The 17,858-nt window shown below is 39.4% G+C and overlaps 1 long non-coding RNA gene across 1 annotated transcript in view; it reads left to right on the forward strand.

The window, feature by feature from the left end:
• LOC309647168 overlaps positions 1-17,322 on the forward strand; it is a 44,632-nt gene extending 27,310 nt beyond the window's left edge. Inside the window, exons 1-2 of the long non-coding RNA XR_014255848.1 lie at positions 1-3,053; positions 3,907-17,322. The exon at positions 1-3,053 is cut by the window's left edge and continues 27,310 nt beyond it. This is a non-coding gene — a long non-coding RNA (uncharacterized lncRNA). The remainder of the gene's footprint in view (positions 3,054-3,906) is intronic.
• Positions 17,323-17,858: the final 536 nt, after the last annotated feature.

Genomic DNA, 17,858 nt, shown 5'->3' on the forward strand with positions numbered 1-17,858 from the left:
AGCTAATATTCAGGGGCTAATAAAAATAATAATAGAAATTTTGCTCTGTGTCTAACCTGTGCACTAAGAAAGAGGGCCTTTGTTGAATGCCTTACACAAGCCTTTGAAGGTATGATAAATTGAACCTTAAAATTCTGGAACTCTTTTCACTTTATTTGGAAATCTTCTCACTGACATAAAAAGCAAATTAAAGAAAGTTTAGGTGGGCAACTCAATCTTTCAATATCATTTAGGCGGTAGACCAGTTCTTTGGAGAATTAAAAGCAACTGTATTTGTCTTGCAAATCTCTACAAATCAGAAATGTAAATACAGCTCACAATGACCTGAGACTGAGCCTAATTAGCTCAATCAGGTGAAATTTGAAGCCAAGAAAAAAAAAAAGAGAAAAAGGTCTTTTTAAACTCAAAATGCTGGAAAGGCTCCCTCACCCCAAAGCTAATTCATAGCGTCCTTAAGGGTTTACTAAGGACAAATGCAAATCTTAAAAATCTTTTCCACAAATAGTAAAGCCTAAGTCATGTGAGAAAGCAAATTTAATTTACTCCAACTGCTGTTTATAAACTAGTAATTTTATATTGTAGTACCTGATTCACAACTAAGTTTTTAAAATGAACCTATGAGATCTCTAGTTTTGTCTGCTACATGTCTGTGTATACATTATACACATGAGATGTGTCTACCTCCAGGAAATATTATCAAAATTAAACTTATAAAAGAGCTCTATTTAATTGAATTTAAAGTAATCACTTACAAATTAAATACTTCTAAATATAAAAGAAATCGGCCAGAATAAATTTCAGGTTCATGTGATCTAGGAAATATTCAATATTAAATTAATATCTGATATTTAAGCTAGATTAAGCTTGTTGGGTTAAGCAATACAGACATGTCTTACTGTTATTGTACTTAGGTTTACTGAAGGTCAGTAAGTTCATGTTATTTCTGTTACACAGTTTGTCAGTAAAAAAAACTAACCTGGTTAATTAATATTTTCATAAGTTACAAAATAAAGGTAAACAAGATAAGAGTTTTCAGGTGAACTCTTTAGGAATAATTATGTTTTGGGTATGTCTCTCTAAGACAGTTTCTTCAGATTTTTTGTAACTTGAGTTTTGCTAAATTAAGTTAAATGATGAGAATTCACTGAATATCCAGGTCATTACAAATAAGACAAAATACTGGGACATTAATTGCTAAACAGGCCTAAATATACCTACTTTTGTCTCCTTATATGAGAGAAACTACAGATGTTTTGGTTTATTAGACACATGTTTGCACCACATAGAGGCAAAAAATTATGCTATGAGAAAATGTATGTTTCTAGAGGTTATGGAATATTCCTAAGTTTGCAAACCAGGAAATGTGGTAAAGCAAACTGTTCAAAATTACTTGCTACTTCTTGTTTTTCACTAGAGATTAAGGTTTTTAAGAGTTGAAATTGTAATACTTAATTAAAGCCACTAAAATAATAAGGGGAACATTTCAGTATACAAGGAAAGTAGGATGTGTGTTTTCATCAAAAGAAGGGATGAGGAATAGAAATACATTTTGTTAATGGGAAAGAATGATTTTGTCCTAGAGCTGGTTGATTTTGGATGGAAAAATAAGGGACAAACTAATATAGATACAGAATTTGTGGAAGGTTTGGAGAAAGGGGGCCCTGAAAAAGTAGTTTTGTGCCTGGTCAGGCTGGGATTAGATTAAATTTAATTAGGTAAATTGACTTTGTTATTAAAAGTAGGCTGGTGGGGGAGACCTTCAAGATGGTGGAGGAGTAAGATGTGGAGATCACCTTCCTCCCCATACATACATCAAAAATACACCTACATGTGGAATAACTCCTACAGAACACCTACTGAACGCTGGCAGAAGACCTCAGACTTCCCAAAAGGCAAGAAAATCCCCATGTACATGGGTATGGCAAAATAAAAAACAGGGATGGGACCTGAACCTCTGGGAGGGAGCTGTGAAGGAGGAAAATTTTCCACACACTAGGAAGCCCCCTCACTGGTGGCTATGGGGTGGGAAGCTTCAGAGTCACAGAGGAGAGAGCAGCAACAGGGATGCAGAGGAAAAAGTGGAGAGATTCCCACACAGAGACTCAGTGCTGACCAGCACTCACCAGCCTGAGACGCTTGTTTGTTCACCTGCTGAGGCTGATGGGGGCTGGGAGCTGAGGCTCAGGCTTTGGAGGTCAGATCCCAAGAAGAGGACTGGGGTTGGCTGTGGGAAGACAGCCTCAAGAGGGCTAGTATGCCACAGCTAGCTAGGAGGGAGTCTGGGAAAAAGTCTGGACCTGCTGGAGAGGCAAGAGACCATTGTTTTAGGATGTGGAAGGATAGCGGCTTCCTTCTCTTTGTGCCCACAGACAGCAGAGCACCACCTAAGAAAGCTCCAGAGACAGGCAGGAGCCTTGGCTATCATCTCAGAGCACAGAGGTGGGCACAAACCACTAACGCTGCCTCTGCTGCCATCAGGAATCCTGTGCACAAGTGCAGGTCACTACCCACACCTCCCTGGGAGCCTGTGCAGCACACACTGCCAGGGTCTTGGGATCCAGGGCCAACTTCCCCAGGAGAACACACAGTGCACCTCAGGATGTTGCAATGCCATGCCGGCCTCTGTCACCGCAGGCTCGCCCCACATTCCAATTATGACTACTGTACCCCTCCCTCTCTCCAGCCTGAGCGAGCAGGAGAGCCCTAATCAGCAGCTGCTTTAACCCCCTCCTGTCTGGGTGGGAAACAGACACCCAAGGGCACCCTACATGCAGAGGTGGGGCCAAAACCAAAGCTGAACCCAAGGAGCTGTGTGAAAAAAGAGGAGAAAGGGAAATTTCTCTATGCAGCCTTAGGAGCAGCGGATTAAATCCCTGCAATTGACTTGATAAACCCTGCATCTGTGGAATACCTGAATAGCCAACAAATGTTCCCAAAATTGAGGCAATGGACTTTGGGAGCAACTGTAGACTTGAGGTTTGCTTTCTGCATTTGATTTGTTTTTGGTTTATGTTTATCTTAGTTTAGTTATTAGTACTTATTTTCATTGGTGGGTTTGTTTATTGGTTTGGTTGCTCCATTGTTTTTTTTTTTCTCTCTTTTTGTGAGTGTGTATATTTCTTTGTGTGATATTGTCTGTTTAGTTTTGCTTTTACCATTTGTTTTACAGTTCCATCTCTTCGTTGTTTTTGTTTTTTTTTCCTTTTTTTCCATGCCATGTGGCTGTCAGTGTCTTGGTGCTCCTGTTGGGAGTCGGACCTGAGCCTCTGAGGTGGGAGAGCTGAGTTCAGGACATTGGAACACCAGAGACCTCCCAGTCCCAAATAATATTAATCAATGAGAGCTCTCCCAGAGATCTCTGTCCCAACACTAAGATCCAGCTCCACCTAACGGCCAGAAAGCTCCAGTGCTGGATGCCCCATGCCAAACAACTAGCAAGAGAGAAACACAACTCCACCCATTAGCAGAGAGGCTGCCTAAAGTCATACTAAGTTCAGAGACACTCCAAAACCCTCCACCAGAAACAGCCCTGCTCACTAGAAGGACAAGATCCAGCCCCACCTAGAGAACACAGGCACCAGTCCCCCCCACCAGGAAGACTACACAAGCTATTGAACCAAACTTACTCACTGGGGGCAGACACCAAAAATAAGAGGAACTACAAAAACGCAGCCTGTGAAAAGGGGACACCAAACACAGTAAGTTAAACAAAAGGAGAAGACAGAGATATATGCAGCAGATGAAGGAGCAAGATAAAAACCCACCAGACCAAACAAATGAAGAGGAGATAGACAGTCTACGAGAAAAAGAATTCAGAGTAATGATAGTAAAGATTATCCAAAATCTTGGGAAAAGTATGGAGAAAATACAACACACGTTTAATAAGGACCTAGAAAAACTAAAGAGCAAACAAACAATGATGAACAGCACATTAAATGAGATTAAAAATACTCTAGAAGAAATCAATAGCAGAATAACTGAGGCAGAAGAACGGATAAGAGACCTTTAAGATAGAATAGTGGAAATAACTGCCGCAGAGCAGAATAAAGAATAAAAATAATTGAGAACAGTTTTAGAGACTTCTGGGACAAGAGTAAATGCATGAACATTCAAATTACAGGGATCCCAGAAGAAGAAAAGAAAAAGAAAGTGTCTGAGAAAATATTTAAAGAGATTATATTTGAAAACTTCCCTAACAAGGGAAAGGAAATAGTCAGTAATTCCAGGAAGCACAGAGAGTCCCATACAGGATAAATCCAAGGAGAAACACACCGACACATATTAATCGAACTATGAAAAATTAAATACAAAGAAAAAATATTAAAAGCAGCAAGGAAGAAGCAACAAATAACATAAAGGGAATGCCCAAAAGGTTAACAGCTGCAAGCCAGAAAGGAGTGGCAGGACATATTTAAAGAGATGAAAGGGAAAAACTTACAACCAAGATCACTCTAACCAGCAGGATCTCATTCAGTTTTGATGGAGAAATTAAGACGTTTACAGACAAGCAAAAGTTAAGAAGATTCAGCACCACCAAACCAGCTTTACAACAAGTGCTAAAGGAACTTCTCTAGGCAGGAAACATAAGAGAAGGAAAAGACCTACAAAAACAAACTGAAAACAATTAATAAAATGGTAATAGGAACAGACATATCCATAATTACCTTAAATGAAAATGGATTAAATGCTCCAACCAAAAGACACATACTGGCTGAATGCATACAAAAACAAGACCCATATATATGCTGTCTACAAGTGACCCACTTCAGACCTAGGGGCACATACAGACTGAAAGTGAGGGGATGGACAAAGATATTCCATGAAAATGGAAATCAAAAGAAAGCTGGAGTAGCAATATGCATATGAGGCAAAAGAGACTTTAAAATAAATAATTGTACAAGAGACAAAGAAGGAAACTACATAATGATCAAGGAATCAATCCAAGAAGAAGATATAAGAGTTGTAAATATTTATGCACCAACATAGGAGCACCTCAAACATAAGGCAAATCCTAACAGCCATAAAAGGGGAAATCAACAGTAACACATCATAGTAGGAGATTTTAACACCCCACTTTCACCAATGGACAGATCATCCAAAATGAAAATAAATAAGAAAACACAAGCTTTAAATGACGTATTCGACCAGATGGACTTAACTGATATTTATAGGACATTCCATCCAAAAACAACAGAATACACTTTCTTCTCAAGTGCTCATGGAACATTCTCCAGGATAGATCATATCTTGGGTCACAAATCAAGCCTCAGTAAATTTTAGAAAATAGAAATCATATCTTGAATCTTTTCTGACCACAATGCTATGAGACTCGATATCAATTACAGGAAAAAAAACTGTAAAAATACAAACACATGGAGGCTAAAAAATACACTGCTAAATAACCAAGAGATCACTGAAGAAATCAAAGTTGAAATCAAAAACACACATAGAGGGGCTTCCCTGGTGGTGCAGTGGTTGAGAATCTGCCTGCTAATGCAGGGGACATGGGTTCAAGCCCTGGTCTGGGAAGATCCCACATGCTGCCAGGCAACTAGGCCTGTGAACCACAACTACTGAGCCTGCGCGTCTGGAGCCTGTGCTCCACAACAAGAGAGGCCATGATAGTGAGAGGCCCGCGCACCGCGATGAAGAGTGGCCCCCGCTTGCCGCAACTAGAGGAAGCCCTCGCACAGAAACGAAGACCCAACACAGCCAAAAAAATAAATAAATAAATAAATAATAATTAAAAAAAAAAAAACTAGAAACAAATGACAATGAAAACACAATGAACCAAAATCTATGGGATACAGCAAAAGCAGTTCTAAGACAGAGGTTTATAGCAATACAATCCTACCTTAATAAACAAGAAAAATCTCAAATAAACAACCTAACCTTACACCTAAAGCAATTAGAGAAAGAAGAACAAAACAACCCCAAAGTTAGCAGAAGGATAGAAATCATAAAGAACAGAACAGAAATAAATGAAAAAAAAATGAAGGAAACAATAGCGAAGATCAATAAAACTAAAAGCTGATTCTTTGAAAAGATAAACAAAATTGATAAACCATTAGCCAGACTCATCAGGAAAAAAAAGGGAAAAAACTCAAATCAACAGTATTAGAAATGAAAAAAGAGAATTAACAATTGACATTGCAGAATACAAAGGATCATGAGAGACTACTACAAGCAAATATATGCCAATAAAATGGACAACCTGGAAGAAATGGATAGATTCTTAGAAAAGTACAGCCTTCCAAGACTGAACCAGGAAGAAATAGAAAATATGAACAGACCAATCACAAGCACTGAAATTGAAACTGTGATTAAAAATCTTCCAACGAACAAAAGCCCAGGACCAGATGGCTTCACAGGTGAATCGTATCAAACATTTAGAGAAGATCAAACACCTATCCTTCTCAAACACTTCCAAACTAGAGCAGAGGGAGGAATATTCCCAAACTCATTCTATGAGGCCACCATCACCCTGATACCAAAAGCACACAAAGATGTCACACAAAAAAGAAAACTACAGGCCAATATCACTGATGAGCATAGATGCAAAAATCCCCAACAAAATACTAGCAAACAGAATCCAACAGCCCATTAAAAGGATCATACACCTTGATCAGGTGAGGTTTATCCCAGGAATGCAAGGTTTCTTCAATATATGCAGATCAATGTGATATACCATATTAACAAATTGAAGGATAAAAACCATATGATATTCTCAATAGATGCTGAAAAAGCTTTTGACAAAATTCAACACCTATTTATGATAAAAACTCTCCAGAAACTAGTCATAGAGGGAACCTACATCAACATAATAAAGGCCATATGTGACAAACCCACAACCTACCTCATTCTCAATGGTGAAAAACTGAAACCATTCCCTCTAAAATCAGGAAAAAGACAAGGTTGCCCACTCTCACCAATATTATTCAACACAGTTTTGGAAGTTTCAACCACAGCCAGCAGAGAAGAAAAAGAAATAAAAAGAAATCCAAATCGGAAAAGAAGAAATAAAGCTGTCACTCCTTGCAGATGACATGATACTATACATACAGAATCCTAACGATGCTACCAGAAAACTACTAGAACTATTCAATGAATTTGGTAAAGTAGCAGGATACAAAATTAATGCACAGCAACCTCTTTCATTCCCATACACTAATGATGAAAAGTCTGAAAGAGAAATTAAGGAAACACTCCCATTTACCAATGCAACAAAAAGAATAAAATACCTAGGAATAAACCTACCTAAGGAGACAAAATACCTGTGCTCCAAAAACTATAAGATGCTCATGAAAGAAATCAAAGACGATACAAACAGATGGAGAGATATACCATGTTCTGGGATTGGAAGAATCAACATTGTGAAAATGACTGCACTACCCAAAACAATCCACAGATTCAATGAAATCCCTATCAAATACCAATGACATTTTTCACAGAACTAGAACAAATTTTTTACAATTTGTATGGAAACACAAAAGACCCTGAATGGCCAAAGAAATCTTGAGAAAGAGAAACGGAGCTGGAGGAATCAGGTTCCCAGACTTCAGACAATACTACAAAGCTACGGTAGTCAAGATAGTATGGTACTGGCACAAAAACAGACATATAGGTAAATGGAACAGGATAGAAAGCCCAGAGATAAACCCACACACATATGGTCACCTTGTCTTTGATAAAGGAGGCAAGAATATACAATGGAAAAAAGACAGCCTCTTCAATAAGTGGTGCTGGGAAAACTGGACAGCTACATGTAAAAGAATGAAATTAGAACTCTTCCTAACACCACACAAAAAAATAAACTCAAAATGGACTAAAGACCTAAATGTAAGGCCAGACACCATAAAACTCTTAGAGGAAAACATGGTCAGAACACTCTATGACATAAATCACAGCAAGATCCTTTTTGATACACCTCCTTGAGTAATGGAAATAAAAACAAAGATAAACAAATGGGACCTAATGAAACCTAAAAGCCTTTGCACAGCAAAGGAAACCATAAAAAAGATGAAAAGACAACCCTCAGAATGGGAGAAAATATTTGCTAATGAAGCAACTGACAAAGGATTAATCTCCCGAATATACAAGCAGCTCATGCAGCTCAGTATCAAAAAGCAAACAACCCAATCCAAAAATGGTCACAAGACCTAAATAGACATTTCTCCAAAGAAATATACAGATTGCCAACAAACACATGAAAGGATGCTCAACATCACTAATCATTAGAGAAATGCAAATCAAAACCACAATGAGGTATCACCTCATACCAGTCAGAATGGCCATCATGAGGGTGGGAGGGAGACGTAAGAGGGAGGAGATATGGGGATATATGTGGACGTATAGCTGATTTACTTTGTTATACAACAGAAACTAACACACCATTGTAAAGCAATTATACTCCAATAAAGATGTTAAAAAAATCTACAAACAATAAATGCTGGAGAGGGTGTTGAGAAAAGGGAAACTTCTTGCACTATTGGTGGGAACGTAAATTGATTCCGTCACTATGGAGAACAGTATGAAGGTTCCTTAAAAAACTAAAAATAGAACTACCATATGTCTCAGCAATCCCACTACTAGGCATATACCCTGAGAAAACCTTAATTCAGAAAGAGACATGTACCACAATGTTCATTCGAGTTCTATTTACAATATCCAGGACATGGAAACAACCTAAGTGTCCATTGACAGATGAATGGATAAAGAAGATGTGGTACATATATGCAATGGAATATTACTCTGCCATAAAAAGAAACAAAACTGAGTTATCTGTATTGAGGTGGGTGGACATAGAGTCTGTCATACAGAGTGAAGTGAGTCAGAAAGAGAAAAACAGATACTGTATGATAACACATATATATGGAATCTAAAAAGAAAAATGATTCTGATGAATCTAGGGGCAGGACAGGAATAAAGACGTAGAGATTGAGGGTGGACTTGAGGACACGGGGGGGAGAGGGTAAGCTGGGACAAAGTGAGAGAGTAGCATTGACATATATACACTACCGAATGTAAAATAGATAGCTAGTAGGAAGCAGCTGTATAGCACAGGGAGATCAGCTCCATGCTTTGTGACCCCCTAGAGGGGTGGGATAGGGAGGGTGGGAGGGAGGTGCAAGTGGGAGCGGATATGGGGTTATATGTATACATATAGCTGATCCACTTTGTTATACAGCAGAAACCAAACTTTGTAAAGCAATTTTACTCCAATAAAGACATTAAAAAAAAAAAAAGTAGGGTGGTGCAGGACTGGATTTGATTCCTCTCTTTATTAAGAGAACAAAATTTTCTTGGAATACACGGATAGATTACAAAACTCTGTTAAATGAAAAAAAGAATCTATGGAGTTTATAACACTATATCATTTGTATGAATTACAAACATTCACACTCAAAATAATAGTATATATTAATTATATGTCAAACCCACTGCAGTTTTTGCCTAAGTGGTTGGGGATAGAAAATTTAATTAAAAAAAAAAAAGAAGGAAACCTCACAAGAGTCCCTTGAAAGAGCTGAAAAAATGATGTGCCACGAACCAAGTAGTACAGTTAACCCTGTGCATCTGAGGTCCAGAAAGAAAACCTGCAAGCCCTAAGTCTGATTCAATTTTGTAAAAACTCTATATCCAGATGTACATATATGCCTAAAAGTTCAATAGCATTTGCAGTGAAATATTAACAGTGGTTATTTCTGGGTGCTGGAATGGGACATGACTTTTATTTTCTTCTTTTTCTTATCTATATATTGTAGACTTTCTAGACAATGGACATACATTCTTTTGTATGAAGGAATACAACTTTACTTAAAAGTCCTAAAGATATGTGCCATGTTTTTCTAGCTTAGTAACCTGTACACATGCCCACTGTGTGAAGCTTTGAAGGCTTGTGTCCCTGAAAGATGACCTGAAGTTCTTGTTTCTGGTTGTGCTTCACATGAAAATGGAGAGGGGTAAAACTTTAAAGAGCTGAGCATTTGGCAGTCGTATTTACCAAGAGAAAGAATTCCGCATGGAGAGAGAGAGAGAACAGCATATTGGGCAGTGATTTTCTTTCATTGGCTCTCCCTGAGAAACTCAATAGTATACAGTTAAAAACATTGTCTCTAAGAGCTACCATTTTTTCCCCCTGTTTGAAATCCATCGGCAGGGAACACATAAAATATCTGCCTTCCTCTCATTCAGGTATCAAATGAAGCTATTGAATTTTGTTTTTAATCACTGGGATTTGGGATTTGAGAACATTTGCAGTCCTTTCCATGGGGTGGCTCTGTCTGTACATTTTGCAGGAGAAAAATCCATTCACACTTATACATAAGGTGAATGTATTATTAATAATGATTATTGATAGTTGGCATTAGACTTCCTCTGAGGGAGGGAACAATCCTTGTTTCATAAAAATTTTTGATGAGCTCTACCGGGTAGGAGACTAGTAGTTAAAACCACAAAAGTTGGTGATAAGATGCCCTGACAGACATAGTGAGAGAAATTCTGCTTTGTTCCCCAAAGAAAAGTGTAGCAAAAACTCAGGAGAAAAGAAAATATATAGAAAGGAGCCAAGAGGAAGTATAAAGTTCTGAAGAAATAACCAGATAATAGCCTGTCACAAGGTTTTATAAACGGGGATGTCCAATGATAGGTCAGAAGTTGTTTGAGGTCTACGAACAACTGCTCTTCCCTGCTTCACATTTTTGGTAAGGTTTATTTCTAGAAACAGGAGATGAAGCTGAGTTTTATGTCAGGGAGACCGCATGTGAGGAAGCAAGAGGCCAAAGTTCAAAGCACCCCAAGGACACATGAAACCCCTTAGACTCCACAGCATTTCTGACTTTCACACCCACCCTATCTGGATCTTCAGAGTGACCACAGATGGCAGGCTGTTTATCTTCTGCTTCACCAGGAAAACAAACCCAGGGCATCCCAAAGAAGGAAGGCAATTTCCTTTATGGGGAACTGCACAGGTTACCAAAGACTTCCAAGGTCTCTCAAGTTTCTGCTCTTAGACACTGTGAAGCCAGTGTAGCTTTCAGAAGAGCTTCTCCAGTAACAGTGAGCTGCTTTAATTGCCTGGATCCCCTGTAGATTGTTATTACAGAACCTAAAATACTAGGCATAGCAATAATGCACTCTGGATGCTAAGGGAGAAGGGGAAAATCATATCTGCTGTCCCAACCGTGTTACATAGCTCATCTTATTTAACGCTTATTATGATCCTGGGAGGTGAGTAGTATTATCCCTCACTTTACACAGGAGGGAGCTAAGCTCAGAGAGGTTAAATCACTTGCCCTGCATTTCACAGAGCTAAGAAGAGATGGGGCCAGATTTGACCCTGACCTGTTCTCAAAGTCTAGTCTCTTTCTACTCTGTTATCCTCTTTCTTCTGAAGGAATAATCAAAAGATATATAGCAGCTGCCTTCTGAGAATACTTAATAAAAAAGGACTGACTGACAAAACATTCTCTTTTGATGTTTCCATCATTTCTAGTGATATGTTCGTGAACTTATCACAGAATCTTCAACTTGTAAGGGAAGCCCCAGAGAACCTCTAAACAGGGAGATCCTTTTGGGAATGGGAAGGGTGTGAGTGGGGTTTAAGCTGAACTTTGATTGAGAAAATAATAATCCAGGATAAGGGAAGTGGGAATCCACTTTAGGCAGAAGAATTCATACGAGGGAAGGGTGAGAAGTAGCTCGATGAGGCAGCCAGCATGGAGGTGGAATCTGCAGAGCTAAAATAGGGAGCATGCACAAAGGTGGGCATGGTTATACATGTGTTTTAATTTCCAGGCAGGCTCATTTCCCTTCAGCTAAGCACGTGGGTATTCATCATCTAGTCTGCTTGTATCAAGCACTCTGCTACATGCTAGGAACCCAAAGATGAGTATGGGAAGGGGTGCATGACCATAAGGAACTTGGTCTAATTGGAAAGTAAAGTGGATATTGTTGGTGACCTCCAAAGTATCCTTTATCCTTCCCCCTTCCTACAAGGACCTGAACTTTCCAGTCTTGGAGTCTCAGCCAGTTATCACATTCCCATCTCCTTCGTACTCATGATTGGTTTAGGGATGACACCAGTCTTTCACTGATTCAATCCAAGAAAGCTCAGAGCTTTTGTCTTCATGACGGGAAGAGAAGTTCTTTCTTCCAATCTGTATATCAGTGGTGAAACTTGTACTAGGAGTTGTGGCAATCATTCTGATACCATGAGGGATTAGTCTGAAGGAAAAACCAGGAAGATGCGGTCAAGAGAAACAGAAAAGTGAAGTCCAATGATCCTATTAACCTCTGGATCAAACTATACCTGAAGCCTGTGTATGTCTTTTCATTTATGTGAACCAATATAATCCAGTCTGAGTTGGATTTTCTGTAGCATGCAGTAAAAACATAATCATTTAAGGAGATATAAAAATAGATCATTCCAACATCAAATGGTGAGTGCTGTAATAAAAATATAAACAGAGTGATGTGGGATTTTAGTGGAGAGGCACTGACCCCAACTCTGGGATACAGGGAAGGATTTCTAAGGAAATGATAATTTAACTGAACTTTGAAGGACGAACTAGAGTTAGGTGGGTAAGGAGTTTCAGGTAGAGGGGACAGCATGAGAACAGGCACAAAGACACAAACTATATGATTTTGGGGGGGAAACTTCAAAGAGTTTGGTATTACTAGATGATGAAGTGCAAAGCTTGGCTGGCTGACAGTGTGACTGGGCAGAACTTTGGGTTTCACTCAGTAGGTGAAAAGGAGACAAGAGAGTTGATAATCTATATAACTCTACCTAGAATAATTGCAGTGGTGAAACTCTAGATACGGAAAGAAGCAACAATGGAAAATATTTCCTAGATCATAATAGACTAGTAAGACAGGTGATCCAGATAATTTTAGACTATCAGAAGGGCAAAGGTCTACAGTACCTAGTATCCTGGAGGTGCTTGACCCCACTTAACTTCTGAGAGCAGAGGTTCTGGGACTATTTAGGTTGGTATCACTGTTGTCATTGGGGGCCTTGGCCGGGCACCCCAAGATTTCCCAGGTTTGGGACCTCCTGGACCTCTACATACCCAATGCCTCTTCTTCCCAGGCCTAATTTAACCTACCCACCCAGAGTCACCAATGCAACCACGGGTCTCCAGCTCAGCCTTCCCGATGTCTTCCATAACCCAAATCTACCCACCCTGACCAGGACTCTGCTCACAGGCGCTCCCTCCCTCACACCTCCCCAGCAGAAAAAAGAAGAGAACTTTTCATGGTGGTGAGTCGAGGTCTCCCCCAGTGTGCTTGCACATGAGCTAGGCCAGGAAAAAAGAGCTCTGCCCTGAGGTTGGCCTTTAGTTGGAGGCTCCAATACTGGCAGCAAAGACCTCCAGGGACATTTTCTGCTTCCCTCACTACCAGGCCCTGGCTGGAGGACCTGTTGTCCCCTAGGGAGTATTTGTGTGTGTGTGTGTGTGTGTGTGTTTGTGTGTGTGTATGCATACGTGTGATGTCTTTGTTTTTCTCCTTTCCACCTGGACTCCCTGTTTCTCAAAAGCAATGTCCAAGACTGGGGCCAAGGGTCCTGAGGTCCCATGGGTCTTATTTTCTTGGGACTAGAGTGCAGGAGGAAACTGTATGATGAAGTCTGGGTGTCAAGGGACTTTCATCCCATAGTTTGGACCCCAAATGATCTTTGTAAAGATGTTAGTTGCATAAAAGAATCAAAATACTTTTTTTTCCTGTGAATGTCGGTTTTCAGAAATCTGTGCTGCTTGTAGTACACACTCTAAAGACAGCCTTAAAGATGCTTCTAAGAGTACTAGTTGTACAAATGAATGGGGATACTGTTATTTCTGTGAAACACTGTGTTCCTCAGTTTCTGCTGCATGTTATACACTCTAAAAGTGATGGTTGGGACTTCCCTGGTGGCACAGTGGTTAAGAACCCGCCTGCCAATGCAAGGGGCACGGGTTTGAGCCCTGGTCTGGGAAGAACCCACATGCCACAGAACAACTAAGTCTGTGTGCCACAACTACTGAGCCTGTGCTCTAGAACCCATGAGTCACAACTACTGAGCCCGTGTGCCACAACTGCTGAAGCCCATGTGCCTAGAGCCCATGCTCAACAAGAGAAGCCACCACAATGAGAAGCCTGTGCACTGCAATGAAGAGTAGCCCCCACTTGCTGCAGCTAGAGAAAGCCCATGCGCAGCAACAAAGACCCAATGCAGCCATAAATAAATAAATAAATAAATAAATAAATAAATAAATAAATAAAAATTAAAATTAAAATAAAAGTGATGGTTGACTTCATGAATCAGCACAGTCTTATTCCTCTGAAACACTGTGCTGCATATTACATGCTCTGTAGAGGCAGATCTATGAAAGATGTTTCTATGAGTTGTAGTCATCTGAAAGAATGAGGATAGTGTTCTTTCAGTGAAATACTGGGTTCATATTATACTGTGCTGTACATTTTACACTCTCTAAAGACACCTGATTAGAAGTTGTTTCCAAAGAGCTCATTGTGTGAGTGAATCAGGGCAGTGTTTTGTTACTGAAAGACTCTACTGTGCTTCAAGTTATACAATTAGTAAGGAGACATGTGTAAAAGATGTATCAGGAAAGTGAAGTGTTATTTAAGTGAAACACTGCATTTACCTCTATATGGTTTATGTTATGTACTCTCTAAAGTCACATTGCAGGAATAAATGAGGACACTGTTATTTCAGTAATACACTGTGTCCACCACTCTATGCTGCATGTTATACACTCTAAGGAAATGTGTAAAAAAAGTATTAAGAATGTTAGTTGCATGAATGAATCAGCATTGTGTTATCGTGTGAAACAGTGTGTTTCCCATTCTGTACTGCATGTTATACACTCTTCCATGTTCCAGCCCAAGCCTGAGCCTGAATTACAATCCAACAGCAGATACCAACATGAATACAAACATGAACATGTACAAAAACCAGACCCAACCCCAACACTATATCCTGCCCCTGCCCCCAATCCTTACCCTAACCTTAACATTTGCCCCAAATCATAACCCTAAATCTAACTTTAGCCTTACCTGACCCCAACCCTGAACCTCACTCTAACTTTAAATTTTCATCTTAACCCTAACCCTCAAATTTTGACCTTGATTTTAACTGTGATATTGTCCTCGAAATTGAGCTTTAACTGACTCATCATGGTACTTTTCAGACACATACTCTGTTTCAATTATCTGACCTTTTCTATCACTGACTTACAATTTGACCATGACCTTAACCTCATATATCTGTGGGGTTGTTTTGGACCATGAACTTTACCTTGATCTTGAACTTGAATTTGACTTTTAACTTGACCCTGTGAATCTAAATACTGTCATTGGCCCTTTCTTAATGGGAAAGTGTCCTGCCTGAACTTGATACTTTGACCTTGACCTTAACCTTAAAGGTGACCTTGACCTTTTCAGATGCATATCACGTGTGGTACTTTCTCTCTTACCTTGTTCCTTACTGACTGATAATTTGATCTTGATTTTTACTTTTAAGCTTGACACTGACCATTTTTTAATCTCTGTTCTGTCCTTTTGCTTTTCTATTACAAACTGGTTATTTGAACCTTGCCGTGTTCTTGACATCTCCTTACTTTCTCTATATTCTTTGTCCTTGAACTTGACCTTGACACTGATTCACAATATATTCCATCCTTGACTATTATCCTATCAATTTCTATCACTGAAATCCACTTTGAACTTGACCTGAGCTTTACTATGACTTTAATTTACCTAAAGTTGACCATCACCTCACCTTGAACTTGAACTTGAATCTGTTATCCTATATCCTGTCCTTATCTATCTTCATAACATTTACTATCATTAATGGATAATTTGGCCTTGATGTTGACTATGGCTGGATTTTGTACATGATCTATATCTTGAACTTGATCCTGAACAAATCCTGTCATTGTTTATCTCTAACCAAAAATTTGAACTTAACCATGATTTTTACCTTTGCCTTGAATTTCATTTTCCTTTTGGCCCTTCATTAATATATTTTCTATTCTTAAACTTTTATTCTGTAATCCTGATCATCTTCTCCATTGACCGATAATATAACTTGACCTTGAATTTGAACTTGACCTTGAAGTTGATCTTACATTTTGTGTGACCAGCCCCAGATCTTGACCCTTTTTAGAACTATAATAATATCATCCTGAACATTTATTTCATTGATTGGGTATTTGAACTTGTATAATATAATCTTGAACTTGAAAAAGACCCTTGTTTCCTACTATGGTCCAAATGTTGGTATCCTCCCTCCCAATCTCATATGTTGAAATCTTAATACCCAAAGTTATGGTATTAGAATGTGGGACCTTTGGGAGGTGATTAGTTCATGAGGGCAGAGCCCTTATGAGTGAGATTAATACTCTTATAAAAGAGGCCCAAGAGAGCTCCCTTACCCCTTCCAGCATGTGAGGATACAACAAGAAGTCTGCAATCTGGAAGAGGGTTCTCACCAGAACCCAATCATGGTGCCCTGATCTTGGACTTCCAGTCTCTAGAATTGTGAGAAATAAATTTATGTTGTTTGTGATATTCTATTATATCAGCCTGAATGGACAAAGGCATAACCCATAACATGTTCCTGCCTATCTTCCTGACATTCTTCTCACTGCTTGATAATTTGATTTCTCTTCATCTTTACCTTCACCTTTCCTTGACCTTGACCCTTTCAGACAAATATCCTATACCAGACTATCTCCTGATATCTCTAACACTGACTACTTGACCCAGGCTTTGATTTTGACGTTGAGCTCACCTTGACCTTGACCACTTGCAGACCTATATCCTGTCCCTATTATCATGGCCTTCTCTATCACTGAATGATCATTTTAATTTGACCTTAACTTTGATTTTTATATTGAGTCTGATTCAATCCTGTCCTTCCTTATTCTCAACGTTCATTTCTACCCCGACTGAAACCTTGAACTTCAATTTGAACTTGAATGTGAATTTGACCTGGCATTGTTCTTGATCTTTATCATTTCAGTTTTCTAGTTTATCCCTGACTATCATCCTGGCATTGTCTATGAATAATAATTTTACTTTGGCCTCAATCTTAATAATGACCTTGACCTTTAGCTTTACCTTGACCCTTATTTTATACAAATCCTGTCCTTATCTATTGTCCTGATCCTTTCTACTACTGCCTGTTACTATTGAAGCAGGAGACAGATGGTCCCCAGGCTGAAGAGTAGGAGTTTGTTCCCCCTGGACAGATAGTCCAAGATGAAGATAATAACAGCAGGATAATAGGAGAGGCTGAGCCCTGCCCAGATAAAAGATAGAGACCACATATTTCTCATTCTTGTGGTCAAGGAGACCTTCCCAACTACACATGCACAGAAAGGCTCCTTGAAGGTCAAAAGGGAGGGACCGCCACCCCATAGTAGGTGATGTCAACCTACCCATAGGCCTCTTCACTGGAATACATCTTGACTAAGAGATGTGTACACACACAGGAGAGCATCCTGAGATATAGCAACTATGGACTCGGAACCAGGCAAAGCAAAATGATTAGCCAAAGTAAACCTGGAAGAAATGCCCCATATAAGTGATTCAAGCTATCACAAGGGCGTGACTCTCTCTGAGTATACCCGTCTGTCTATCCACACATATTATTTTTCCTCCTAATAAACACTTTACTTGTTTGACTATTTTCTGTCTTTGTGGGAATTCTTTTCTGCAAAGCTGAAGGCCAGGGCCTGGTCACTGGCCACTGGTCCCTAGTCGTCTAGTGGTTAAGATTCAGTGCTCTCACTGCACGGCCCTAACCTCAGTTTCTGGCCGGGAACCGAAATCCTGTTCAAGCCTCTGCA

The sequence above is a fragment of the Balaenoptera physalus genome, assembly GCF_965194825.1.
Source record: "Balaenoptera physalus genome assembly, chromosome: 17".
NCBI lineage: Eukaryota > Metazoa > Chordata > Mammalia > Artiodactyla > Balaenopteridae > Balaenoptera > Balaenoptera physalus.